The sequence below is a fragment of the Pseudonaja textilis genome, chromosome 6, assembly GCF_049901715.1.
Source record: "Pseudonaja textilis isolate UNSWEBS1 chromosome 6, rPseTex1.2, whole genome shotgun sequence".
In the NCBI taxonomy this organism is placed as follows: domain Eukaryota; kingdom Metazoa; phylum Chordata; class Lepidosauria; order Squamata; family Elapidae; genus Pseudonaja; species Pseudonaja textilis.
The window spans coordinates 26,376,085-26,404,072 of record NC_141995.1 but is presented as its reverse complement, the minus strand read 5'-3'; the positions used below and the strand labels follow the sequence as shown (position 1 = coordinate 26,404,072).

The 27,988-nt window shown below is 37.4% G+C and overlaps 1 protein-coding gene and 1 long non-coding RNA gene across 2 annotated transcripts in view; one reads left to right on the top strand and one right to left on the bottom strand.

The window, feature by feature from the left end:
- Positions 1-27,988, bottom strand: part of MAML3 (mastermind like transcriptional coactivator 3) — a 306,291-nt gene that overhangs the window by 86,401 nt on the left and 191,902 nt on the right. The gene's annotated exons all lie outside the window — the stretch shown is intronic.
- Positions 326-10,376, top strand: LOC148125423 (uncharacterized). Its single transcript, XR_015744109.1, has 3 exons — positions 326-432; positions 1,969-2,006; positions 10,264-10,376. It is a non-coding gene; the product is annotated as an uncharacterized LOC148125423 (long non-coding RNA).

Sequence of the window (27,988 nt, the reverse complement as noted above, 5' to 3'; positions counted from 1 at the left end):
TATTTCCAATTTGTTCGGTAGTAATTTATGATCATACATAAAGTTGGTAACACAACATTAGTGCATTTGTCGTGGTATTTTTTCAACACATATTTTTGTGTACTAATGATGGAAATGATGTTGATATCACATCTGGTATGATCTGCTTGTTTGACTATAAATATTACCTTTTTAAAAATATATTCAAAATGGGTCTTATTGATTCTCTTCTATGAAGGAAGTTAATGCCTACAGGTTTCCTAAGTAGTCATTCCTTCGATGCCCAAATCATTAGCAGGTAAAGTTGTTTGTTTTCCAGAAATCACAAGCCAGTATTTGCCGAGGCCTTCAGTAAGCAGAGGAGTCCCTTAACATTAGTCCTTTCAACTGGCTACAATTAGCAGATATTGTTCTGAGGAAGCTGAAATCATTAGCTGCCACAAAGAGTTAATGGTGGGTCCACCCTTACAAAAGCAATGATGCCTTCAGGAGGAAGGGTCAGTGGTGGCATATCTCACTCTAGGGACTAACTCTATGCTCCGAGGGCTGCCTATGAATAAATCCATCATTAACCCTTAGTTTTATAGATAGTAAGACAAAGTTACTACTTAATGTTTGTGGGCACATATGCATAAGCGTGAAAGCTTTTTGCTTCCAAATATCAGATTTGAAATAAACTGCTCTTCGCCATTGCTCCTATTAACCTTTCTCAAGCCAAACAGTAACCTTGCTCTACTCAGGAGCACATTTAGCTGTTCCCACAATACATTATCTGTTGAAATAAATATGGAAATCAGGCAGAGCAAGTCAGCCAGACTGAAATAAATTCATCATTCACAGGCTCTCAGGGGAGAAAAACCATGCTTGCTCCCCCCACCCCACCTCCATGATTATTTCTGAAGCACTGAAGGAATGGCAGTATCACTAATGAGGCCAGTGCTCCATGACTGCTGATTATAAATGACCTAAAAAGAAGAGGAGGTGGGGTGGAGACAGGAGGGATGTCTTGTCTGGATAACAAGGGGAGGAAAAGCAGGGAGAAGAACCAATTGCTTGGCTATGATCTGCAAAAACCCTGCTTGATTCCACAGCAGTGGGAGGGCAGTTGTGGTTTCCCTGCTGATTATGGGCAAAACCAAAAGATTAAGTTCAAGTACTGCTTTGAAAACTAAGAAAGCAGACCACGCCAAGCTCACATTGAAAACATTTTTCTCCCAAAAACAAATTTAATTCCGTTTCCAAGCAGTAGTATGGATTTCAATTTTAAAAATGCAAACGTACTCAAACTGGCAGAAAACAGGGTCAGGACTCAAATAAGAAAAGCTTCACTTTTATGAAGAAGACCCTACAAGGATAGAAATAATCTACAGGATCGTCTATTCAATGATTCCCCCAGGACAATTTATTCTAAGCTGCCCAATTAAGTTTTCTAGTGAAGCCAAAACAAATCTGAAGAAAAGGGTTTTAACTATATTTTAAGAGGACCATTCAAGTATTTTGGTTATCATGTGAGACACTTAGAGCAAGCAGTTGTAACACAAAGCAACTTGACTGGCTAAAAAGGCAGCATTTTCACAAATATTTATTTTTTCCCATGTAAGTTGTGTCAAATATTCAGTGTGTAATAGGTTGTCTAACATCAATGTAAACTGATTTACAGTAACTGATTTGTCATTTTAAACTGGACTAGGTTCCATACCACAAATAATTAAGGTCAGGTATTAATAATGCACTGCTGCCTAAAATGACAACTGTTCATATAATCCCTCCGTACCTTTTAGAAACATTTATTACATCATGATATTTTATTGTGCTGCTAGGGTCAATTGTTTTCTTGGTCACTGAGGGTAGAGGAAATATTAGTGATATTATGACACACATAAATTGGTCTTGGATACTATATCTAGGGGGAATAATTAAATATGTATCTGTAATTGTCTTGTGGCAGCCACTCATGTATGATTCCTTTCTCTGCCCTGCTGCATCTAGGGCATGACCTCCAAACAACCTCAAGGGACTCCAAAGAGGTCAGTTCCTGGCTGTCAAAGTCATTCTTCTTGCTATCAGATTTATACTAACAGGACATTATATAGGAAAAATCCCTAAGACTCAAATTCTCTTTTTAACAGGTTCAATTTCAATTGCAAAACAAAATGGTTATTGTAATCTGAATTATGGTTTTGGATGATATCCACTATCACTCAATCTTTCAGGGTCACTCAGTTTTTCATTTTCCTGGCAAAAATTGGTTCCAGCCTTAACTTCTTCACGAGCCTGCAAATTAAGCAAAATAAATTGCACAAATGTTTTGCATTTTTGTGATCACCTTCATCTAAGATATTCTCTTTTTTGGTATTTTCATTAATATTTTCACTTTATATGCATTTTTGAACTGCAAAAATATATTACAAAGATATTATTTATTTTGGCACAAATCCTGTATTATTTTGTCTACATGTCTGAGAATTGCTAATTGTTTTTTTATATTAAACAACTACTAAACAAATTTCTTCACCATACCTAATAACATCAAGTTTTTGATTAAGAATCAGTTACCGAACAAAATAACTTCCTTCCTGGACAAAACTACCAAGATAAATGAATGGCATTAGCAACTCATCCATATTTAGGGAATAACTTATTGTCAATCATCATAGGGCAATTTTAAAATCAACAACACTATATCTAAATTGTTCATTCCAACCAGGGACAAAATAATGTTGGAGAGAAAAAAGGTTGAAATTGGTAACTGACACAAGTTAAACCCTTTTTCTTAAAGCAGTGAAAATGAAACCCAGATATTTCATTTTAATCTTTCCCAAACTGGAGATGGTGGGTTACAGGTAGCATCACCCCAACCAGTCATTGTCCAACATATCTGGATAATCAAAGGTTGGGAAAATGATTCTATTACTGTTTCTTCCTGAAGTATTTGAAGGATTGTGATCTGAGGCTGCAGCTGAAAAAAATATGGTCAATACAGACAGCTAAACTACTGTCATGTCAATTGGTAACAAGGCCCCTGCCATTTTTACTAGCATTAGTAAAAATTACTTTGCAGATAAAAACAAGCCACCCAACACTGCTCTTCACAAAGGGCCCATTTGTCAGCACAAATAAATGTGTTGTGTGAACCCTGCAGTTTCGTCTAGAAGTAGAAAGTCATATTTCTTTCAGTTTAACAACCACTCTCTAGTAACTGCTAGCTAAAAGATTCTGCTGTGTTTTTAAAGCATAAAAAATAATCATCTTCTGCACAGAGCTGAAAACTGAAAGCAAGCGAAGTGAGGGAGAGAAATTGGTTTATTTGATGGGTGCTAAGTCAAATGCTAAACAGACGCTGATCTTTTCCCCCTCAGACATCAGGATAGCAATATAAACAAAACAGCAGGGGAAAAAACAAAGCAGACTGCAGATTCTTATCATACTATATTAAGGAAGACTGTATTTCAGGAGTTTGAAAACCCACTATATTATTTACTTTTCTTAAAATAGCATCTTATAATTATGATTATTATATTATTTGAAATCAATTAAAGAGGGACATTGCACTGTATTTTTAAAAATCAAGATGTTTGTTGATGCAACATTGACCCAGGAATTGAGAGGACCATAGACCCAATGGTGTCAATGTGGATTCTAGATAATCAGAAACATGCTGGTTTATTACCTAGGAGTTTCTGCTAACTTATATATACTGAGTAAATTGGCATTTGCCTTAAGGCAGGGGTCTTCAAACTTGACAGCATTACGACTTGTGGACTTCAAACTCCCAGAATTCCTCCTCCAGTCATGGTGGCTCAGGAATTCTGGGAGTTGAAGTTCACAAGTCTTAAACTTGGCAAGTATGAAGACGCTTGCCTTAAGGGATAGCAATTTAAAGGGCAGAGAATGTTTCTGAAACAAGACGGAGTAGATCAAGGACACAGCATACCAATGGAACCACTACATTTATTTTATGGCGTTATTATGAAGATAAAATGGCAAAAACTATTACTTTGGGCTATTTCATGGAAATATTTTTGAAAAAGCAAGTTTTAAGCTCCGGCAATTAACATGGAACTTTTAGTAAACTCCAGAACTGGACAAGAACCATTTCTGTTCATACTGAACAGTTCCTGAATGCTACTGTACTCCTAGGCTGGATTTTCTCATTCTGACACCTTCAATGTATCAAAACAATAAAGGGAGGATTTTAAAAAATATTAAAAATTGTTTCTTCTCTCCACACAATACATTAAAAAGCTGGAGCATCTTCTAGCCATAGCAAATAAATAAAATCCAGGTTTCTACCATTTTCTTTTAGTCCTAAGTGATTCACTAGAGAAGCCAATTAATAGGAACATCAATCTAGATGACATTATTCTGGATGTCTTATGAGCTGAAGTAGAGAGAAAGAAAAAGATACCAAACAAATACAGAAAAGAAAGTTGGAAAGCAATGGAAAGTATGAACAGGAAAGACTGAGGCATCCATAAGAGGAAAAGAGTTCAGATTTGGAAATAAGTGACTTTAGATAGTCCTTCAGAAAATTCATCATAAAATTAGAGTTTAGTCCAATTTGCAATAAAGGTAATAGTAGGCAAACAGAAGAATTTTCAAGCAGCTACTACTTCCACACAGCTCACTACACTTTTAGCTGGTGAATGAAGAACCACTCATCATGGAGAAATCTATCTATATTAGAGGTCTCCAAACTTGGTAACCTTAAGACGTGTGGAATTCCCAGAATTCTGGGAGTTGAAGTCCACAGTCTTAAAGTTGCCAAGTTTGGGGACCCCTGATCTATATGGTTACCAAGTGTCTACAATGACTTTATGGCATGTAATAAGTTTGAATGGTGGTAATTTTCTCCTATCTCTAAATAGGAAACCAGCAAAATATTGATCCAGAGCAATTTTATAATATCACTGTTGCATACACAAAACATTACAAATGTAAATTAAGTATTTGGCACCCAACACTTGAAATAGCACATTGTTTCCATTATGAAATTGTGGATCAGTGGATAGTAGATCTGTGCCTCAAGTGTGTTGCCTTAAATTACAAAACCTGAAATTTAAACATCCTAATGTCTTGGATATAAATCATCATAGCAAAAATGAGACCCATAAACAGAAGTTGCTATGAAAGTATAGGGCTATAAATTTTTAACTTGTAAAGTTAAACTCAGAATATATTTCATAGTCTGAAATGGTACGAAATTGCAATAAACATTGGAAGTATATAGGAGGAAATATTTTCTGGACCCTGTTAGGTTTCAATTAATTTATACTTTGATCCCAGTTGTCTGGAGCAATAGTGGATATCTAATAATCAATGGGAAAAGTACTGCTAATAATCTCATACTTTCCGATTTAGTGCTTCTGTGTTATATACCCAAAGTAGGGGACTTGCAAATCTCCCTTGTGGGGAGGTGAATATTCTTTCACAGCATCTGGATTTTATTCATTTTTTCATGGACAAGATAAGCCTGAATTCTGGGTGTTCTACAAAATGTGCAAACATTAAGTGATAATTCATTCATGCTTCCTATTCCTCCTTCTGTCTATTACCCATAGATATTTATTAAAAGCATTTATAAATGCAGTTTCACAGTTATAAATTTTCAGTACATAATATTAGACAGATGTCCAATTAAAACAACAGTCTTTTGGCTTATTAAAGACTCACTAGTTTAAATATTTTTGTAAAGCAGGTTCACATTAGTACTGCAGTCCCCAACATTTCCAGGCTTGGCAGTCTGGTCAGGGAGGATAGGCATGTGAGTGGCAGATGCATGTGCGTGCACACAGCTCCATTGGTGCAAGTGGTGGGCACATCACTCATGTGAATGGGGCTTCACGTACGAGAGGAGGGTGCTTCAGTGGACAGCACTTGAGCTCATGTGCAAGAATGGAGCTTCACATGTGAACATCCTCCGGTTACACAAGTGGAGCTTTGTGTGCAAGCACAAGGGTCCACAACTCACGCTTGCCCATTGCTCACATGGCCCAGTGTTGAACAGGTCACAGCCCAGTAGTGGACCATGACCCAGAGATTGGGGACCTCAGCACTAGCAGATCAAATTATCCCACCTGTCTCCTTAGCACAGATATCCCAGCATATGTTCACAAGGCCATACAAGGTGTGTGTGTGTGTTTGCATATATTAATTATTATTAATACAAATGGGACTTACTGTATTTGAGAAGCATCCTTGAATGACAGTTCTACTGATGTAAAAGAACAAGATGGCCAACATCCTGTCATTATTAGCTTATTCAGTTAAAATTTATGTGAGAAAAGTGTACCCATATAGACACAGAGAAGACAACTCCTCTTTTATTACTTTCATTACCATCAGAGTAGCTACCCAGACAAATTCCTACATGATTATAAATGCATTATTAATTTGACAATTCACCATTTAAAAGAGTAAATGTGATGTAGGGGCTACAGATTCTGTATGGGAACATTTCTTTGTTTTTTATAACACTATATGTTGCGTGCTCCTCTCATGATATTTAGCAGTGTTTTCTGATCTGTTGACTTCCAATTATTTTAGTCAATAATTCCCATCACACCCAATCAACACAGCAATTGAGAAAAACTAATCTTAAGCCTCATATGTTCATTTTCCAGTCAAGCCCCTCTATAGTGAATAGAATGAAATTCTGCCTTTATAAAACTGACGTGTTGGCAAATACCACTGAAACACCAACTCTTTCCATCACTTGTCTATGCATTGATCAAGAAAGATATTTAGGCTGTTTGGTTGGTCTTATCTATCAGCTATTGATCCTTGAGTTATAAACTTTAACATGCTACTTTCAAATCTTGCTATCTACATTGTAATATTTACTAAGAAGAGCCATTAGTGGTTTCTTTTTTTACCTCTCTATTGAATGATATTGAAATTTCATCTAGTCAAGCATTCTGGTTCTTGCCAATTTCTTTAGAAGTTTAAAATGAGGACAGGAAAGCAATTGCAATTGGTATTTAGTGGTTACTACCTTTGAAAATATGATTACATACAACAGAAACAGATATCTGCAATTAAGTGGCATACTGGGATCTAAGATTTTAATTCTTTATATCAGAAGTGGGCACACATCAGGCTAATCGAATATTATGTGATTGAAATTAAAACTCATGCGATCCACAAACCAAAACAAGGTACCAATCCAGTGTAAAAAAATAGTAAAAATTAGAGAATTCTATACCAACAAATTTATTTTGTGGAATAGACTAATCTATTAATTTTTATGCAAAAATCCATGCATTGTCACATGATACTTAATTTCAGCAGTATAATTTAGTCAGTGTCTTTTATTACATCAACTGACATTTTGCTGATTTACTGAAAATCAACCAGTGATGTACCAATGCATCCAGATCTGTCCTATTATAAATAATTTCGATTTTGCTTTTAAAAAACAAACTTGATCAATTTCACTGCAATTGGAAAGATTTGAAAGTTCAGCACAAGCCTTCCTTTAGTGAAATATAGCTAGGAAGATGAATATTATATTTTTTAAAAATAGGACTTCTAGTCTTATTTTCTGTACACCCATTAATCATGACATTTAAAACAGCCCTTTTGGAAGGTAAAATTTAGAAGTGACTTCTGGATTACAGGCATTTTTTTTCTTTGTTATTTGCAGAAAAGCCTGGAAATATTAAATTCCCAAAGTCCAGGTCAATTTTTAAAAATTCTTAAATAGCTATTCTGTCATTATGTTTTAAATGCTGTTCCCTCTATATATATACGTACGTACGTACATACATACATACATACATATAGTATTCAGCTTTGTTCGGGTATTTTCCCACGTCATTATAGTTGTGCTTTTAAAGTTGTAGCAACGTTTCAGCAGAATCTCATTTGCCATCACCAGGCTTCTGTATTGTGTTCCTCTGTGAGTCAGACTTTTACAGTTGACTTTTACAGAGTCTGACTCACAGAGGAACACAATACAGAAGCCTGATGATGGCAGATGAGATTCTGCCGAAACGTTGCTACAACTTTAAAAGCACAACTATAATGATGTGGGAAAATACCCAAACAAAGCTGAATACCATACATGTAAGTACCAGCGAAAACTTAAGAAATACACACACACACACACACACACACACACACACACTGCTCAAAAAAATAAAGGGAACACTTAAGCAACACAATGTAACTACAAGTCAATCACACTTCTGTGAAATAAAACTGTCCACTTAGGTAGCAACACTGATTGACAATCAATTTCATTGACATGCTGTTGTGCAAATGGAATAGACAACAGGTGGAAAGCATAGGCAGTTAGCAAGACATCCCCAATAAAGGAGTGGTTCTGCAGGTGGTGACCATAGACCACTTCTCAGTTCCTATGCTTTCTCGCTGATGGTTTGGTCACTTTTGAATGCTGGCGGTGCTTTCACTCTAGTGGTAGCATGAGACGGAGTCTACAACCCACACAAGTGGCTCAGGTAGTGCAGCTCATCCAGGATGGCACATCAATGCGAGATGTGGCAAGAAGGTTTGCTGTGTCTGTCAGCATAGTGTCCAGAGCATGGAGGCGCTACCAGGAGACAGGCCAGTACATCAGGAGACGTGGAGGAGGCCGTAGGAGGGCAACAACCCAGCATCAGGACCACTACCTCCACCTTTGTGCAAGGAGGGACAGGAGGAGCACTGCCAGAGCCCTGCAAAATGACCTCCAGCGGACCACAAATGTGCATGTGGCTGCTCAAACGGTCAGAAACAGACTCCATGAGGGTAGTATGAGGGCCCGACGTCCACAGGTAGGGGTTGTGCTTACAGCCCAAAAACGTGCAGGACATTTGGCATTTGCCAGAGAACACCAAGATCGGCAAATTCGCCACTGACGCCCTGTGCTCTTCACAGATGAAAGCAGGTTCACACTGAGCACCTGTGACAGACGTGACAGGGTCTGGAGACACCGTGGAGAACGTTCTGCTGCCTGCAACATCCTCCAGCACAACCGGTTTGGCAGTGGGTCGGTAATGGTGTGGGGTGGCATTTCTTTAGGGGGCTGCACAGCCCTCCATGTGCTCGCCAGAGGTCACCTGACTGCCATTAGGTACCGAGATGAGATCCTCAGACACCTTGTGAGACCATATGCTGGTGCAGTTGGCCCTGGGTTCCTCCTAATGCATGACAGTGCTAGACCTCATGTGGCTGGAGTGTGTCAGCAGTTCCTGCAAGACGAAGGCATTGATGCTATGGACTGACTCGCCCGTTCCCCAGACCTGAATCCAATTGAGCATAACTGGGACATCATGTCTTCCTCCATCCAGCAACGCCACGTTGCACCACAGACTGTCCAGGAGTTGGGGGATGCATTGAGTGATCTCTCCAGGTGTGGGAGGAGATCCCTCAGGAGACCATCCGCCATCTCATCAGGAGCATGCCCAGCCATTGTAGGGAGGTCATACAGGCACGTGGAGGCCACACACACTACTGAGCCTCATTTTGACTTGTTTTAAGGACATTACATCAAAGTTGGATCAGCCTGTAGTGTTTTTTCCACTTTAATTTTGAGTATAACTCCAAATCCAGACCTCCATGGGTTGCTAAATTTGATCTCCATTGATAATTTTTGTGTGGTTTTGTTGTCAGCACATTCAACTATGTAATGAACAAAGTATTTAATAAGAATATTTCATTCATTCAGATCTAGGATGTCTTATTTTTGTGTTCCCTTTATTTTTTTTGAGCAGTGCATGTGTGTATGTGTTTTCTTAAGTTTTCGCGGGTACTTACATGTATGGCATTCTGCTTTGTTCGGGTATACAGAAGCCTGATGATGGCAGATGAGATTCTGCCGAAACGTTGCTACAACTTTAAAAGCACAACTACAATGACGTGGGAAAATACCCGAACAAAGCTGAACACACACACACACACACACACACACACATCTCCACATTAGCACAAGGAACTTGCAAAACATTTTAAAGGAAGGGCATGAATAAGGCTTGGATGAGGATTCCCAAAGATGTCCTGTCCCAGACATTCGGGAGGGATGGCCTTTGTGATGCAAGGCATGTCAAGCCATCATTTTCTTAAGGAAAAATAAGTTAACTCAAGAGTTTATAGCAATATAAAGAAAACACCATGTCTTTGTTCTGATGTGGTGAGACTTGTGGTAAAAATAGATTATTTTGACCACAAAAAAGATTTCCAATACACATCAGTTCTACTATATGGGGACCTCATCAATCATTGGAGGATGATATAGAAACATAGGAATTTTATCTGACTGTACATCATTCCATCTCCTCACAGAAGCTGCCAGGAGCAACTGCCCTAAAGAAAGAGGACTGCATCAGTTCTGCAGATGATGGCATCTTCTCAATACCTTTAGGAAGATAATTCCCAGTACAGCTAAAGAAAAGTAAAATATTAAGAAATGATGCCTGATATATTTTCTTTTCCTTTCTCATCTCTTTTTGTCATTTGTATCATGCCTTTATTTGGATTGCAAGCTAAGAGAGGGAAATATTCTGCTTTTATTATTTTAATATAAGTCACTCTTAAACTTAATGGAACAAAGGATAGGTTACAAACAAAAAAAGAACTAAAAAGTTCCATTTTATTTTTTCCAGGAGAAGTAATTTTGACTAATGGTCTTCCTTCCTTATAATTTATTAAATAATGAAGTTTTGTCTCATCTTTTACTACACACTTAACAAAATATACAGTTCAAGTAGTTCTTAAAAGAAGCCACTAATAAGAAAATACAACACTTAAAACATGTAAATAAAATTACCCATTTCTTATGCTGGTCTATCACCATAATAAAGATTTGATTTGATTACCCATTGTGAAAAAAAACACACACAAAACCCCCATATAAAACAATGTATGAAATAGCAGAGAAGTCTTAAAATATTATAAATTATCAGAACATTTAGGTAACTCCCATTGTTCAAATATCCATGTTTTTTTCTAGGCATTTGAAGTGAAAGTATATTGCAGGCTGACAAATACGTGGGCATCACTCTGTTTTGTGCTCATTTATTGGGTTAAAGGAAAGATTCTGTAAGAGCAAGAAATATGGGTGCCTTAATAAAACAGTTTGGGATTATACTGCCTCCTATGAGAGTAGGATAAGCTTTCTCTGCTGGGAACAACTTTAGGCTTTCTGTATTTTATAATTGTTTATCAGTAGAGATGACTGAATCCATTCTATTTGCAATCTACACTGAATTCATTCAGAGACAAAAATTATACAAAATAGGTACTGATGTTTACTGCAGAACAATTTCTGCTAATCTTGAACCGAGTTCAATATTTGATTAGTACCCCTCCCTCTTATTTTTGTTCAGGTATAGTGAACTGATAGAAGACATCAATTGAGCACCCAGGAACTCCATCTCTTACCAACACCACTCAAATAGTATTAACTTCTCACAAACAATTGCATGTTCAACACATCTATCTAGAAATAGGAAAGCTAATATGAGTTAGGCTTTCACTCAGACCCACATATTATCAATGTCCTGGTTTAGCCAGCTTTGCTCTAGCAATTATTTGCACATAACAATCCAGACATAAATGTCTGTAGGGCAGCTTATATTGCTAGAGCAATGTTGGCAAGGGTGCTTGTGATATTCATATGGTGAATGCTCTGGATTTATAAGACCTGAATGGGACTCCTGCAACAATTGATATGACTTTAGGTTCAATTCCTTTACAGAACCACGCCACAGAACTCTTGACTGTTGATGTGTTAAGTTTCCATTAAGATAAGGGATACTTTCTCTTCAGCCAGACATATCCCTCATCCTCATTCCTTTCAAAAAGCTGTCATATTCTTGAAAAGGTCAGAAAGACAAATTTGTCTGCTTTTTCTTTGTTTTTTCCACTCAAAGTGGGTGTTCTGCAATTGTACTGTAAAAAGGGTCCAATCTGCAATTATTAGTTAGCATGCAGAAAGATCCAGTCTCCAATGACTACTATCAAAGACTACTGAATAGCAAAATTGGGCAATGTTAGTAAATAATCAAGATAAGCAAACAGCCTGCCTTAGAGTAAGAATATTCCATCTCTGTGTATTTCAGATCTAAGGGTCATGTTACAAAATGTATACTGTTCATTCTTGGCAGATCTTTTCCTTTAACAAACAACTTTTGCAAATGTGTCAAGATACTCTTTGAACTTAAAATGACAGAATATCCCTTACATTCTAATACATTCCATGTTCTAAGTATCTCTCTTCAAGTTATCAAAATATATTTTTAAAAAGCCAGAAAAGACATCCAGCGATGTTGGTTGGGTGGTTGCTTATTGCTTCATTGGAGTTTACAGCTCCATAGAACAAATGATAGCTGCTTTTATTGAATATTAATGAGAAGTAACAGGCAGATACAGCATTAATTCTTTTGAAAGGATTTCCTATGCATATAACTTTTCCAGACTAGAATATACTTTTCCCTTCTGTTCCTTCTCTGTCTTTTATTTCTCTCCCTCCCTCCCTCCCTCTTTGTTCTCAACAAGATTGATTGCTCTATAACAGGGGTCTTCAAACTTGACAGACTTTAATATTTGTGGACTTCAACTCCCAGAATTCCTCCTCCAGTCATGTTAGCTCAGGAATTCTGGGAGTTGAAGTCCACAAGTCTTAACCTTGCTAAGTTTGAAGACCCTTGCCCTATAACAAGCATTTTGGGGGGCAACAGTTGAAATCTATTACATGCAAACTAACATTTGCAAGCCACATCAATACAGTAACTTGCTCTCCAAATCTCTCTTGCCCTCAATAGTTACATGTTCACCTCTTTTTTCCCCATCACCATATAATCTTGCAGAAAGAAAGAATGCAATATATGCTTGCTTTCTTAGTCATCTGAGTTGTATCTTTGGACCCCATGGAGCAGCAAAAGGAACAACTCCTGATGTTTTTCCCAAAGATTAACTTCATCAGTACTATCTGAGGAAATGGGTGGCTTGGCAAATTTGTCATCAAGGGAATCTTTTCATCATTGCCATATTGTTGTCAAGAGAAAGAAATGAAAGAACATGAGAGAAAACTGACAACAGAGGAGAAAAAGCAGCAGCAACTAGCTATTACAACAATGTAGTAATAACAATAGCAGTAGTTTATCATTAATTGGGAGGAAACTAGCAACCTTGACCTCAATATTTTCCCTTAAAAAGTTTCAAGCAGCACTGTTTGAGAAAATGCCATAGCATAGGTGCCTTATTCCCTCATACTTTCTTGTTTAAAGACAGACTCTTAATTTTTACACAGAGGAAACATTTTGCCTTCAAAATGAGCAAAGCCAACTCTGTTGATGCCAAGTTCTGAATAGTTAACTTGTTATTTAAAAATTCACTTTTTGAAAGCTTGCTGATGTATATTAATGGGCTGACAGAGAAGGAAAATTGAGAGATATTAATTTATGCAGGTGTTCAACCAGCTGCTGCAACTGCATTTCAGTTTCTTAGAACTGAACTGCATAAAAACAGTACCTTTTTGACATGTTTTATTAAGTATGGATTGATCTGTTCAGTCTCTCATCATAAAACAGGTTTCAGGGAGTTGGTTAAAGCTATTTCTAGGTTTGATAAACTGGGGCATATTTTTATCTGTGAAACTTTTGTTTATATTGGTTTATAATTTTCTGGCATTTTAATTACTGTACAATTTAAGAATCGTGAAATCATGGAATAAGCCTGCCTAAGTTTTGAGAATTATTAGTGAGAAACTATGAATAACTAGAAGGATTGATCTGTAACAGCCAGTTAATATAATGTACTGCAGTTGTTCTCAAACTTTTCTTCAGCATGCCTTCCCTTTAAATACCTTTTGTGGCCATAGACCATGGCCACAGTCCCCCAAGACTTAATTCAAGATTTAAATAACATTTCTTCAAGCCTTTCTGGATCCCCTGTGATGACGTTGTGCTCAGGGGTCCATGGACCAAAGGTTGAGAACCACTGATGTATTGAATGTGCTAATTTTGAGCAGGAATTCTCTATATGACTTAAAGCATAACAAGCATTTGACTTATCTTCAGCAATTGGAGAATGTCCTTTTAAGTTAGAAAATTTACAATAAGGGATCTATTATTATTTTAAAACTCTGCTCTACATCTTCCTCTTTCTGCTTGTATCTTTAAAATGGAAGGAAAACAAGGACTTTCTAGCTATAGCTGCAAGAGAGACTTTCTTTACATTCATCAGGTACATATAAAATGATGCTGGATGCAGTTTGTTATAAATAGTTATGAATAACTGAATTCCCTTCATTGTAAAATTTGTATGCAAATGTATAAATATATATAGAGATTTATCAAAAAATAATGTATAATGCATTATAGATTCTATTTGTCCAAACCATATGCAAGATCAAAAATTTCAAGCGGTCTTTCCAAAGTAAACCTGCTGACATTGACATATTGGATTATTTTTAGACCCCATCCTTCACCACTATTTTCAGATAACTTGGGTCTACTTACAGGATGGGAACTATACTTCAACATATCTGGAAAGCACAAAATTGTGGAAGACTAATTTTTTTATTTTTTTTTTGCCACAATTCCATACATGAATGTGATGCCCTTATAAAACCTAAACACACTTTCAGTAGAAAGGGTTATTTGCGGTTATATTTTTAAAGGGATAGATTTTTCTTCTTTACCCTGTCATTAGTAGCTAATAGCATTTGAAAAGATAACTCTTAATATCTGGTCTACATGTAGTCAGAAAATGTTTATAAAACTAATTTAAGACTAGAAACAGATGAATGCCTTACACTGGATTCATTTACCTACAATACTCACCTCTATACTGTACCCTCTATGACTCAAGGATCTAATTTATAACTCCTTAACTGGTAAATTACCCAGGAAATAAATATTGGTTTGTGTACAGTTGTTATTAGTTTTGTAGGATTCAATCTCCTTAAACATAGCTAAATTTTGTTACACTTCCTGTAAAATTCCTGTAAAAGACTTTGGTTTTCTAATGATGAACTTATCACCAAGTGTATTATTTTATCTCATTTCATTTTTACTATATTTTACTATATTCATTTTTTTACTATATCACCAAGTGTATTGTTTTATCTCATTTCATTTTTACTATATTTTTATTTTTAATGTGCTTTTGTTTTCTATTCTGGTCAATGGTCATAATAAAACTATTCATTCATATTCATACCAACAAGACAAAAATATTCATGATATATTTATTACCCAATCCCACAAATGGAACAATTTTGTCTTGTTTATTAATCAACCCACAAATTATTTAGGATTATACAGTCAGAAAATGCTATTTAGGCTACTGAGTATAGCCTTCTGCATAACATATTTTATAATATAATAATGATGACTGCAATGGTATATCTTTCCAGTCTAGCCAGAGACTGAAAATTACTCTGAAAAAACATCAAATGGAAATTAATTAGTACAGTAATATCAACCCAGATTATTTTACCAGGATTATATACCAAGAAAACATCCATTATTCTACAATGTCTATGTAGCAATGAACATGACTGTATGTTTGGTTCCTAATTAAAAACACAATAGCATTATATTTATCATTATTTTTCATGATTAAAACACTTCTGTGAATGATGCAAATATATTGTTAGCTTTTCTGAACGTCACAAAATACAAACACAAAGCAAGACAAATAGGCACATCAATCAATCATTAGATGCTCTATTCCCATATAACTAGAATGGAAATTCAGGGTCCTTTGTCCATTCCTTTCATAAACAATCTAGAAAATGTATACAGATGTGTACATCAATAAATGGCTTAGCTTGAACCAGTACAGGTCTGAAATACCTAGAGCCTTTGCCTATGATATAGTGGAGACAAATTTCTGGGTAGACTCAAAAACAAATCTTGATAAAAGACTACAACTAAAAAAAGGAAAATGATAAGCTTTCAGCCACATACAACTGTAAGCTGCTATTTAGTGCTGTTGAACATCCACTTGTATACTTAACTAGAATATATTTCAGAATAGAAAAAAGCTCCAGTAGAAATAGTCTTCTATAAATATTTTGCTCATTTGCTTACTCTGAAAGAAGCTGCTGCCAATTCAGATCTTAGTTGTTTGATCTATTTTCTCCAAGCATGTGTGCTTAGTAAATTACATATTGTGAGCAACCTCAGGGGGCATAGTCCCATCCTAGTTAATTCATTTTCTTGCATTTTGATGGGGAGCACAACAGCATGGAATAATCCAAAAGTAGCCCTCAGTTGCTAAGTTTTTAAGCCATTAGTTGCTGCTGATTTTCAGCAGATATGCCACTTCTGTCCTGCTTAATGATTTAATTTTAAATATTAATGATGGATGGATAGCTTTGTGTATAGAGATGACAATATCAACCGCTGCTTCTCACTAAAGTCCTACTAAAAATGCAAGAGGAATTGTGCAAGAGCTACTTACTGGTTTAAAGCATGTTAATCAACTTTTAAACAGCTATTACCCAACATGAATCTAGAATACTGTAAACCATCCAAGAATACATAAAAAGGCAAGAGAGTGCAGCTGGAATCTGCACAAAAGCACAAAGCAATTATTTTATACCATACACATTTTTAAAAAGTTTGTTTTATTTTTTAAAAAGCAGGACTGGCCAATATGATACCTCAAACCCTTTCTTGTACTTTTCTAAGCTCCCTGTAACCAAATATTGCCAAAAATTGTGGCATGTTTTTGCTTCATCAAAGTCCTAAAATAGATTTCATGCAAAACATGTTTCCCCTCTGTGCTCCCTATTCCAAATTCTGGAAAAATTGACAGGTATATGCATATATGTATATATATATGTATGTATGTATGGCATTCAGCTTTGTTCGGGTATTTTCCCACGTCATTGTAGTTGTGCTTTTAAAGTTGTATGTATGTGTCTGTGTGTGTATACACACACACACACACACACACGTATGTTCAGATACAGAATGCCTAACCTCCTCTAGCATTTGCCCCCCATTTCTTATTGACTCCCCATTATTTCTTTAAAACATTTTGGTATCTGTTCTTCAGCCAAACCCAGCCAATGCCAGAGTTATATCCATGGATGGAAAAAGCCCACTTTGAAGTAGGAAATGCTGTTTCAGAAGCAACACTTCTCTTCATTTTGCATGAAGAATCAGTCTCTACTGCTCAGAGAAAGGATTTTTGGCTTGATCTGCCTCCCAGCTGCTATAAGCATAGTACCATACTAACAAAGAAGCCCAAATTCAGAATTGTCAATAGGCTAGCAGTAAAGACTTGGAAGGCACTGGAAGCTTGCCAGTGAAGGAACTGTGAAAAATGACATAATGTTGGCAAATTATTTCCTTTAATTTTTGTGAAGCTCAGGAACGGATGTGCTTTTCAGGATGAACCTGAGGGGGCAAGGCAAGGCACTCATTTTGGCTAGCAAATAAGTACTAACTGATGGTCAGTTCTCTGTTCTCAGTTATTAGGCAGAAATGGTAAATGTTATTGGCTAGTGGTTTTTTGAGTTTTACTCTCAACCATAGATTGCAGGATAGTCCTTGATCATCGATAGCTGAAAATAGTCTGAATTTGATCTTAGTGAAAATAGTCTGAATTTGATCGTAGTGATGTTCTAAACTGTGTTCAGAAATATTAGGAGGTGGCACAACAGGTCATCTGAAGTGTCCCCTGTGCTGCAAGAAAAGTATGAAACAATTTCCAATTACAGAACAATATTGCCCTGTAATGCATATAATGTAGACAAGGTTCCTTTTAGGCCCGTGATGGCAAACCTATGGCACGTGTGCCAGAAGTGGAAGTCTACTGCGCATGTGCACATGCTGCCTGCCTGATTGTTGGGTATCTGGTGCGCATGCGTGGGGGCCTGCAGGAGATGTGCATGTATGCATAAACATGCAACACATGCCGGGACACGTGCATGCTGACGCGCGGCATGTGAAGGGGTCACATGCACATGCACAGGAGGCATGAGGGGGCAATGCATGCATTGCTTTCCGGGTGCTGGCACGTGAGAGTGCCCGTGCAAGCGCATGCACAATTTTTGGTACAGGAGCCCTAAAAGGTTAGCCACCACTGTTTTAGGCCATTGACTCCAACTCAGTACATGGATCCAAGTTAAAGCATCCCCAACAGATGATTATGTAGATCAGGGGTGTAAAATTCAAGGCCCATGGGGTTGATCTGGAAATAGCGAAGGACCAGCCCTCAGTGCTTCTGGCAGCCAAAACGGGGCATAGGAAAGCCTTGTGCACCCCCATGCCCCATTTTGGCTGGTAGGGTGCTGCAGGAGGCCTTACAGGCAGAAAAAGGGGCATGGGGAACTAAGTGAGTGCCCCCATACCCCGTTTTGGCCAGCAGGGTGCTGCAGGAACTGTCCAAGTAGAAAATGGAGTGTGTGGACCACATGCGGCCCCTCCCGTGCCTCGTTTTGGCCGGCAGGGTGCTGCAGGAGGTATCCATCCCATCTCCCTGCCCCCACCTGACCGACCTGCAGAGAATTACAATGCGGATCTAGCCCTCGGAGAAATCCAGTTTGACACCCCCCAGTCTAGGCTCTGCTTGAATACAACCAAGGAGGGGGAACATTACTTCTCTGAGTAATTATTTTGATAACTGCTCTTATTAGGATTTTTTGTCTACCATTCAGTTAAATTCTGTCATATATTGTACCAGTGAAAAGTAGTTGTTTTGTAAAAGATTATTTGTTTTCCTATATGCTCTTTTTGGAAATAAAATTAACTCCAAACAGATAAGCAAAACTATGACCTAGGTAATTAGGTCCAGGTAGAAGATTATAAAGTATTATATATGCTAAAAAGAGTTTAAAATTATTAACAATTATGCTGCAGTGTGTTCCAAGGTAATTATTGATAGCAATATTTAGAAGTGAATATAAAGATCTAGCCAATTTAAGAGTTAACATGACACTGTCACTTCCTTGACTCTTGACGAATGGATCTTTTCTTTTAAGTACCCTGAGAGCATATGCACTAAGACAAATTTCTTGTGTGTCCAATCACATTTGATTCTATTCTATTCTATTCTAGCCAATAAAGAATTCTATTCTATTCTAGCCAATACAGAATTCTATTCTATTCTATTCTATTCTATTCTATTCTATTCTATTCTATTCTATTCTATTCTATTCTATTCTTAACAATAAAAAAGCCTCTTTATGGAAGGGAGTGTTAGATTTTCTGTGTTTGATATTCAATGGCTATTGGCAGGGGTGGAATACGACAGGATTAACTACCGGTTTGGGATTTACGAGCTTCCCTGCACGCTGTGAGCCGCGCGCCTGTAAATCGTCACCAGCATGCTGTGTGCAGAGAAGAAGCCTTTGAAACAGCCCTCTTTTCCTGCTTTTTTAACTGCAGCTGTGCCTCGTTCGGCAGCTGAAGTTGAAAAATCAGGAAATAAAGTTCAGGTAAGAGCCCAGGTGGGCGGATGGGCAAAAACATCAGCAGACATAGAACTGGTTCTAGGTCTGCTGCTCTTCAGAGCTACCGGTTCTACAGAGGTGGACAGAACTGGTAGAAACCCACCCCTGGATACTAGCATGACTGATTCTTAGATGTAAAATTGCCTTAAAGATATGATTAAAAAGTAAGCAATATATAAAGAGAATATCAGTACAATGTAAATGAAAAAGTCCTCATATAGGGCTCAAAACACCATTAAGTTTTTGAGTTGCCAGATCATCAAATATCCATCAGATGTCAACTGAGAACGACTTAGAAAGCTTATCAACACATATGGCATTGGAAACAAACAAACAAACACAACAATGTTATGGTACAAACTGAGTAATTTCCTAAATGCACTGGATACACAATAGTTCAATAAGGTGATGTGCTGGAGATATAACTATAAAGCCTGAATTCAATGCAATTATGCAAAATTATTATCCAGTGTCTCTTAGAGGAGGAAATAAATGATTGAAAGTCTTTCTTATTTCTTTATTAAGGGTATTTTTATGCTGCTTCAATTGGATGAATCTATTAGCTTACAATTACAATAAAATATACAACATATGACAATATAAATAATACAACCTATAAAGTCATAAACAATCAACCCAATTAATTCATAACATCATAATAAATAATAATGCCATATACTTCCTAGGGCATCCAATTATTGGATCCTTAATTCTTCCTTGAATAAACCATTTTAGTAATTTTTAATTATTAATAGTAAGGATGCAGTTTTTAAGGATAGGAAAAAGGTACGGGATGAGAAATAGATGACACTTGTCTTTACAGTCTATTTTGCAATATATACAAATTTATAAGATTTAAGATATTTTCTTAAATCTTAAAGGAACACTATGTTGCTACACAGTTATAGTAAATAGCACACACTCATTGAAAAACATCATACTGTACATTTCCAATATAACTTCATATACATCACTGCACTTTAAAAAACTCATTCTTTAACATTGTTTATACCCACATTTTCTTACTGAGAAGATAATGTCCGAAGGCAAGGCAGAGAGGGACAAATGGAAACACGTACATGATTATCTCACCATACAAGCACCAACCAATGTGATACAACTACATGCTTTTGTGTGATTACATGATCAATATACTCATTTTGAGATTGTTATAATTTGTTTTGTATGCACTATTATGTTTCAATTTATGTCAAAAATATGTCTGTACCTGCATTTCATGCAGGGGTGGGATTCTACCGGTTCTGTCTACCTCTATAGAACCAGTAGTTCTGAAGAGCAGCAGGCATAGAACCGGTTCTATGTCTGTTGCTGTTTTGGCCCACCCGTCCGCCTGGGCTCTTACCTGACCTTTATTTCCTGCTTTTTCAACTGCAGCTGCTTTGCACGACACAGCTGTGGTTGAAAAAGCAGCAAAAAAGGGCTTTGCCAACCGCTGCGCACTTGCATGCAGCACTGCTCAGCTGTCCGGGCAGCTCAGCAGGTCGTAAATTCGACTCGCGTGACGCAGAGCGACAGAACCAGTAGTTATACCAGTAGGATCCCATCCCTGATTTCATGAGAAAAACTAGCCATAAAATATGCTCATTTTGTTTGAGTTGTTGTTAGACATTAAAAACAAAATAAAAACACAAAAACCAAATAAAAAACACAATTAAAAAGAGGTAAATTGACTAAAGTTAAAAATGAGTAGCCAGTTTCCAAGCCGTCAAAAAACAGAAGTTTATTACTCAACAGAATGTAAAATAAAGACCAGCATTTATTGTGGATTTTTAAAAAACCCCTGCAAAAGCATGATTGGGATCATTGCAAATCTTGATAGGCTAGGAAGGTCATACCCCACTTCATCCATTTCTGCTCTTTCCCAATATCTGTGTGAACATTGGGAAGGATAACACTGAAATGGTCACAAATAGGTGGTACACAGAAAGGCCTCATTTTGCAGGATTCTGTCAATTTTGTCTCCCTTTTGGAGAACAATTATCCTCATGGTCACTGATTTGGATGACAGGCTAATTGGCTGTATTATTTTGATCCCAATAAAAACTGGAATGCTTAAAGCTAAATTAAATCCATTGCAAAGAGATTTCATTCACTAATAAGATAACTCCCTCTTCTTTAATCAGTTAAGAGTATTCTGAGAACAGAATCAGGGTGTGGTCCATGAACCTTATTCCTAAACTTTCTGGTTCTCAGAGGCAGACGTTGGTTTCTAATTAAAAAAAAAAAAGATACAGCCTGTCAGCCTGATCTGTGAACGCTGCTGCAACTGAATGAGGTAAAAAAGGGAAAGCAAACAGGTAATGCAAATAGTGATAATACTGGTGATATTAAACACCAGGAACAACTGTTGGAAAAAGCAGCAATTGAACTATATGCTGGCTATGCATTTATGAATAGTAAGGAAATTGTGCCAATGTTTAATTTTTGGAGAGATGTCTAACAGGGGTGCATTAACAGGGGATGTATAAGTGTGCACAGGATGTGACTATGAATATTAAATGGGCAGGGAGAGTGAGAGACAGTGAGAGAGAGAGAGAGAGAGAGAAAGAGAGAGAAAACCTCTATAGTTGGAACCTTAGTACAAAAGCTAGTATGATTGCTCGGAGAAATGTCTCTAAGCCAGTGAAATTTTATCTGATTTTCCTCATGCAAATGAAGAAATATTCTCATTGAAACATCATGGAAAGGGTAGATAATTTTTTTTAAAGGAAGCTTTTGTTTCTATAGGAAAAGAGCAAAAGGAGGCCTCCTTCTTCCACAGGCCAATTTCTCTTAGTTGCAGATCTTGACAAGCTAGCCCTGGGTGATTGAGTTCTTCCTTTCTCTCCTCTTCAGCCTTTTCACTGCTTCATTAGCATTAAAATCATACTCTTACAATACATCTGCCTTGCAGATCCTTTCTAAGCAAAACAGCCTCTCTCAAGCTGTGACTGCATCTGCAGGTGACACCTGTGTTCCTTTTGAAGGCAACCTTGGGGAGAATAAATCCAACCCTTTTATGTAATGACAAAACCCCTTTTAAGGTGAAAGATTTAGTATTTATCCAATTACAGGAAATGTAATCCCTGTATTTTCTGTAGATCTAGTTAGTAACTAAACAGACACAATGGATACTATTGAAGTATTGTCTGTCCGGTTCTACCCAAAGCGAATCCTTCAGAAAAAAAACAAATACAAATCAGGAACTTTGATTAGAAAATGTTACCAGAAGTCCTGAATTCAAATTTCTTTCAAGGATGGTGACTCAGAGCTGGTCACAGAATGCCTTCATTACCTCACAGGATGTTCGTGAGTCCATGTACGTTGCCTCAAGCAGCTTTGAGGAATGGCAGGATAAAAACCAAAATAGAGAAATGTCAAATGTGAAAATAGGCGATCTTCCTTATGAAGTTCTTCTGAAAATCAGTGTAACAGAAAATGTAAAAGTCTAATGGGATAATTATTAGATTTTTAATCTTTCAGCCCAGAACTTTAGGCATAAGGGAGCACACTGAAAATAATAAAGAGAATATGGCTATTGAGTGGGGAAAGGACTGAACCAGAGGTGGTATTCAGCAGGTTCTGACCAGTTCTGGAGAACCAGTAGTGGAAATTTTGAGTAGTTTGGAGAACCGGCAAATACCACCTCTGACTGGCTCTGCCCCATCTATTCTCTGCCTCCTGAGTCCCAGCTGATTGGCTGGGTCTTCTTTTGTTGCCCTGCAGAGGAGAACGAAGCTGGACAGCAGAGTAGTGGAGTAGAGAGGGAATGGTATTTTGCAATAACTTTCCCCCAGGAGTGGGGAGGGAATGAGGATTTTACAGTATCCTTCCTCTGGAGTGGGGCGGAAATGGGGATTTTGCAGTATCCTTCCACTGCCATGCCCACCAAGAACCGGTAGTAAAAGTATTTGAATCCCACCACTGGACTGAACCCCTGTACAGTGTGAGCTTCTTTTGGCAGACTGTGGGGGATATACTGTATTTACCAGACTATAAGCTGCTACTTTTTTCCCACACTTTGAACCCTGCGGCTTGTACAACAATGCGGCTTATCTACAGTTTCTTCGTTAACTGCCATCAGGGGGCGGAAAAGCAGGACAGACACAAGAGGTCAATGCAAAGAAGATGCTACCAGTAGTTTTTGGCGCACTCGACGCAAGCAGCACGACACACATGAACACAAAATATTTTTCACACCCGCATCATGGAAAGTACACGAAGAAAAGCATATGATGAAGCTTTTAAGTTGAAAGCAATCGATCTGTCTATCCAGGAAGGAAATAGAGCTGCTGCACGTAAGCTTGGCGTTAATGAATCAATGGTGAGACGTTGGAGACGTCTGGCCACATGCGAAGAGCATTCTTCTCTTTCTGTGTAAATATCTCATTTCACAACGTATATATCTGCGGCTTATAGTCTGGTGTGGCTAATATATGTAAAAATATTTTTTTTCTTTTAAAATTTAGTAGGTGCAGCTTATATTCCGTTGTGCTCTATAATCTGGTAAATACGGTAAGGCCAATTTCCAAACTACTGGGTATAAAACGTTGCTTATGCCTCTCTGCATGTGTTTGTGTGTCATATTCAAACATCTCCACGCACACAAAGGTGAAACACATGTACAAAAAAGAAAACATTGAAAATGTAGGATGAACAAGAAATAAAAGAGAAGGGTTTTTTTTTCCATTCCTCTATAAGAGACAGGAAGAAACTACTCTGCGAAACATCCTTTGAGGTGAGAAGACACTTAACCTTCACCAAAAAGTCTGTTGCTCCTCAGTTAGCTCTCCTCTAATGAGTCTCCTTACAGGTTCCTGTCACCTGTACACCAATGGAAATGAATTTTTTTAAAAAAACCACTCCAGTCATAGCCATAGGAAAAAACAGAGCACAGAGCAATTTCAAAAGTGTAGGGGTACCACTGAGTCTTACTGAAGCAAAGTATAAGAAAATTGTCAAATGATATATGAATCTTTCTTGTTTGTGTATGTGACACCATATGTTCTAGTAATTTCACTGATAATTTCACTGATACACTTATTTGTTTCATTTAGATCATATTCTTCTATCAAGCATTTCTAGGCTTGCAACAATCAGAATATACTGGCAAAGATGAAGGCCAATGAGATTTATATCACTGCAGCAACAGAAATTTTATAGTGTCTGCAGTGGAATTTGCTTCACCTAGGACTGCAGATATCATCATAATAGGCCCAGCTCAGCCAGAATTGAAATAAGAACATCTTAAAAGAAAAAAAAAGTGGGGGGGGGACTTTCAACAGTCTTAAAATGGGAAGCTTCTCCTAAAACCAGAATACAAAAATATATTTTAAATGGAAATTTCTAGAATAATCTGGAAAAATGTTCTACCAAATGTTGGCATATTTGGAACAATAACAACTGGCTTACCATATCATGAAATATTTGATGAATTAATACTGAATCACAAGACATAAAAAAGAGACAAAAATGTAGTTACTCCATGTAAAGCTAGATAAGGTACAAAATAGTTTGATTCCCACTCCCTCCCCCCAATTTTGTTCCACAGACTTTTGCCAATGGTAAGGTTTGGGATGGGAAACACAGAACATGCCACATACTGCCAAGCGCTGTTGCAGCCAATATTGTTATTGGTGAGTAGATGCAAGAGTTGCCGATGTCCAGCAATTTCTGGCCGAAGGTAGTTCTGGAAGCAATATAGCTTACTCACACAAGGATGCACTGAGTCAAGGCTAGCAAAATTTTCATGTATCATATTCTAAACAGATGTTCTGTTGACTTGAACAGCTTGAAGATTGCTTCTGTACTAAGAAGTCTAAGAGGAATCAATTCCATTTTCTCAGACTTTTATAACTACAGATAATCCTCAACTTATGATCATAACTGAACTCAAAATTTCCAATGCTAAGCAAGACAGGTGTTGAATTTTGCCCCATTTTATGACTTTTCTTGGCACAGATGTTAAGTAAATCATTGGAGTTGTTAAATTAGTAACATGGTTGCTAAGTGACTCAGACCTCCCCATTGACTTTGCTTTCAGAAGATCGCAAAGGGTGGTCACATGACCCCAGGACACTGAAAATATATGCCAACTGCCAATCATCCAAATTTTGATCATGTGATCATCATGTGTCTTGACAGACTAGAACACTGAGCCATATCTAACAAAATGAAATTCAATGTAGAGAAAAGTAAAGTCCTACACTTAGGCAAGAAAAACCAAAAGTACACATATAGACTGGGTGAAACCAGGCTCAACAGCAGTAACTGTGAGAGGAATCTTGGAATCTTAGTGGACAACCAGCTAAATATGAGCCAGCAGTGTGCAGCAGCAGCCAAAAAAGATAATGCAATCCTAAATTGTATTAACAGAGGAATACAATCAAAATTAAGGGAGGTACTAATCCCACTCTATAAAGCCTTAGTAAGACCACACCTAGAGTACTACAATCAGTTTTGGTCACGACATTATAAAAAAAGATGTTGAGACTCTAGAAAAAATATAGAGAAGAGCAACCAGGATGATTAGGGGACTGGAGGCTAAAACATACAACAAATGGTTGCAGGAACTGGGCTTGGCTAGTCTAGCAAAGAGAAGGGCCAGGGGAGACATGATAAAAGTCTTCCAATATTTGAGGGGCTGCCACAGGGAAGAAGGGGTCAAGTTATTTTCTAAAGTGCCTGTAGGTCAGACAAGGAATAATGGATGGCAACAGAACAAGGAGAGATTTAATCTGGAAATAAGGAGAAACTTTCTGACAGTGAGAACAATCAACCAAAGGAACAGCTTGCCCTCGGAAGTTGTGGGAGCGCCATCACTTGAGACTTTCAATAAGAGATTGGACTGCCATTTGTCAGAAATGGTGTCGAGTCTCCTGCTTGGGTGGGGGTGTTGGCCTAGATGATCTATAAGGTCCCTTCCAACTCTGATTATTTCTTATCTGTTACCGGGGGGATGCTGCATTGGTTGCAAGTGTGAAAAACAGTCATAAGTCACTTTTTCAGGTCCATTGTAACTTCAAATGGTCACTAAATGAATGGCTGTAAGTTGAGCACTTCCTCTAACTCCTCCTTTTGGTATGACAAACTTCTCAGGTATTTTATCAAATAGCAATGGAAAAAGTCATTCAATAAGCATGATCAAGGAGGTCTAATCTCTTACTTAGGAACTGTAACAACTTTTATATACTTCTTTGGAAGATTCAGAAGACTTGTACCAACCCAGTAAGACTGGTTAAAAGAATAAATTAGAATGGATATCAACAAGAAAGTATGTTGAACATATATTAATGGGGCAAGGGCATGGAATTTCCTTTTTCTGAAATATATTTAGAACCGGAAATATTCCTAACTGTAAATGAATGTTAAGCATATTCTAGTTTATGCAGGAAGATCTGGCACATGAGATAGTGCCTCTTCCTTCCCGCTCCCCAAACATACAGCCTACTTAGAGTATCAGAAAACCAGGGTGAGGATTTTTGTTTATATATTATTTTTATATCAATGCGCAGAAGAGAAAAATACTTTATGCAAATATTTCAGAAAGTGTTCATCTGAGAGCCTGAATTAACATCATTCCTGCTTTGCATTGAAGAATGTATACACATTTATTTCAGCAGAAAGTGAAAGAGAAATATGGAGAAAGATTTATTTGGGGTTAGAAAAGTTCCTAATACAGCTAGAGGGTATTAGGGATTAAGATAATTGCCAACAGAACTAACACAACTGTTTTGTTGTTTGTTTTGATTTGTAACAAGGGAATATAAGTTGTTCCAAGTCTGGACTGAGGTTGAATGCAAATCCTACCAAGTCAACAAGCAAATGAATGAATGCTGCAGGATGAAAGTGACCAATCAAAGTTCATGATTAAGTACAATGATAAACAGTTCAGATTTTCATTGCAAGGATCCTAAATGTATAAATGCAGATTAAGAGAGATAAGAAAATTATGGCAACAGAAATGCTTAACTATTAGTCATTATGGTAAACCCTGTGCCTTAAAACAAAGCCTATTATTTCTGAACAACTTAGTTTTGCCAATTGTTACAAATGAAATTTTTTATATGACTTTTCTGGCATACTAATAAATATCAGAAATCTGGGAGCACCTGTTCCAAAAAACATATTTTATTAAAATACACAATTTTTGGTGAGGTGCAGGTGCTCCCAGATTCCTGATTTTTTTACTGCTCTAAGGCAGGGATCCCCAATCCCCGTTCCATGAACCAGCACCAGGCTGTAGCATGCCAGAAACTGGGCTGCACAAACAAGCAAAGCCCTATCCACAGTATGCAGGCAGCATGCAAAACCACACACCCCTCTGGTCTGTGGAAAAACCTCTCCCAGGGACAGAACTGGTCCCTGGTCCCCAAAAGGATTAGGGACGCTGCTGTAAGCTGTCCTGTTCCAATGTCTATAATGAAATCCCAGGACTACACATCTCACAAAATGCAACATATTAGAGTAATATGATATTGATGAAAATATTTCAAAAATATCCTTTTAGGTTAAGGTTTTGGGCTGCAATGTTCAGGAGCAGCATTCAGGCTACAATAAAAATAAATGCACTTACTAGAGTAGTATTTGGCATCC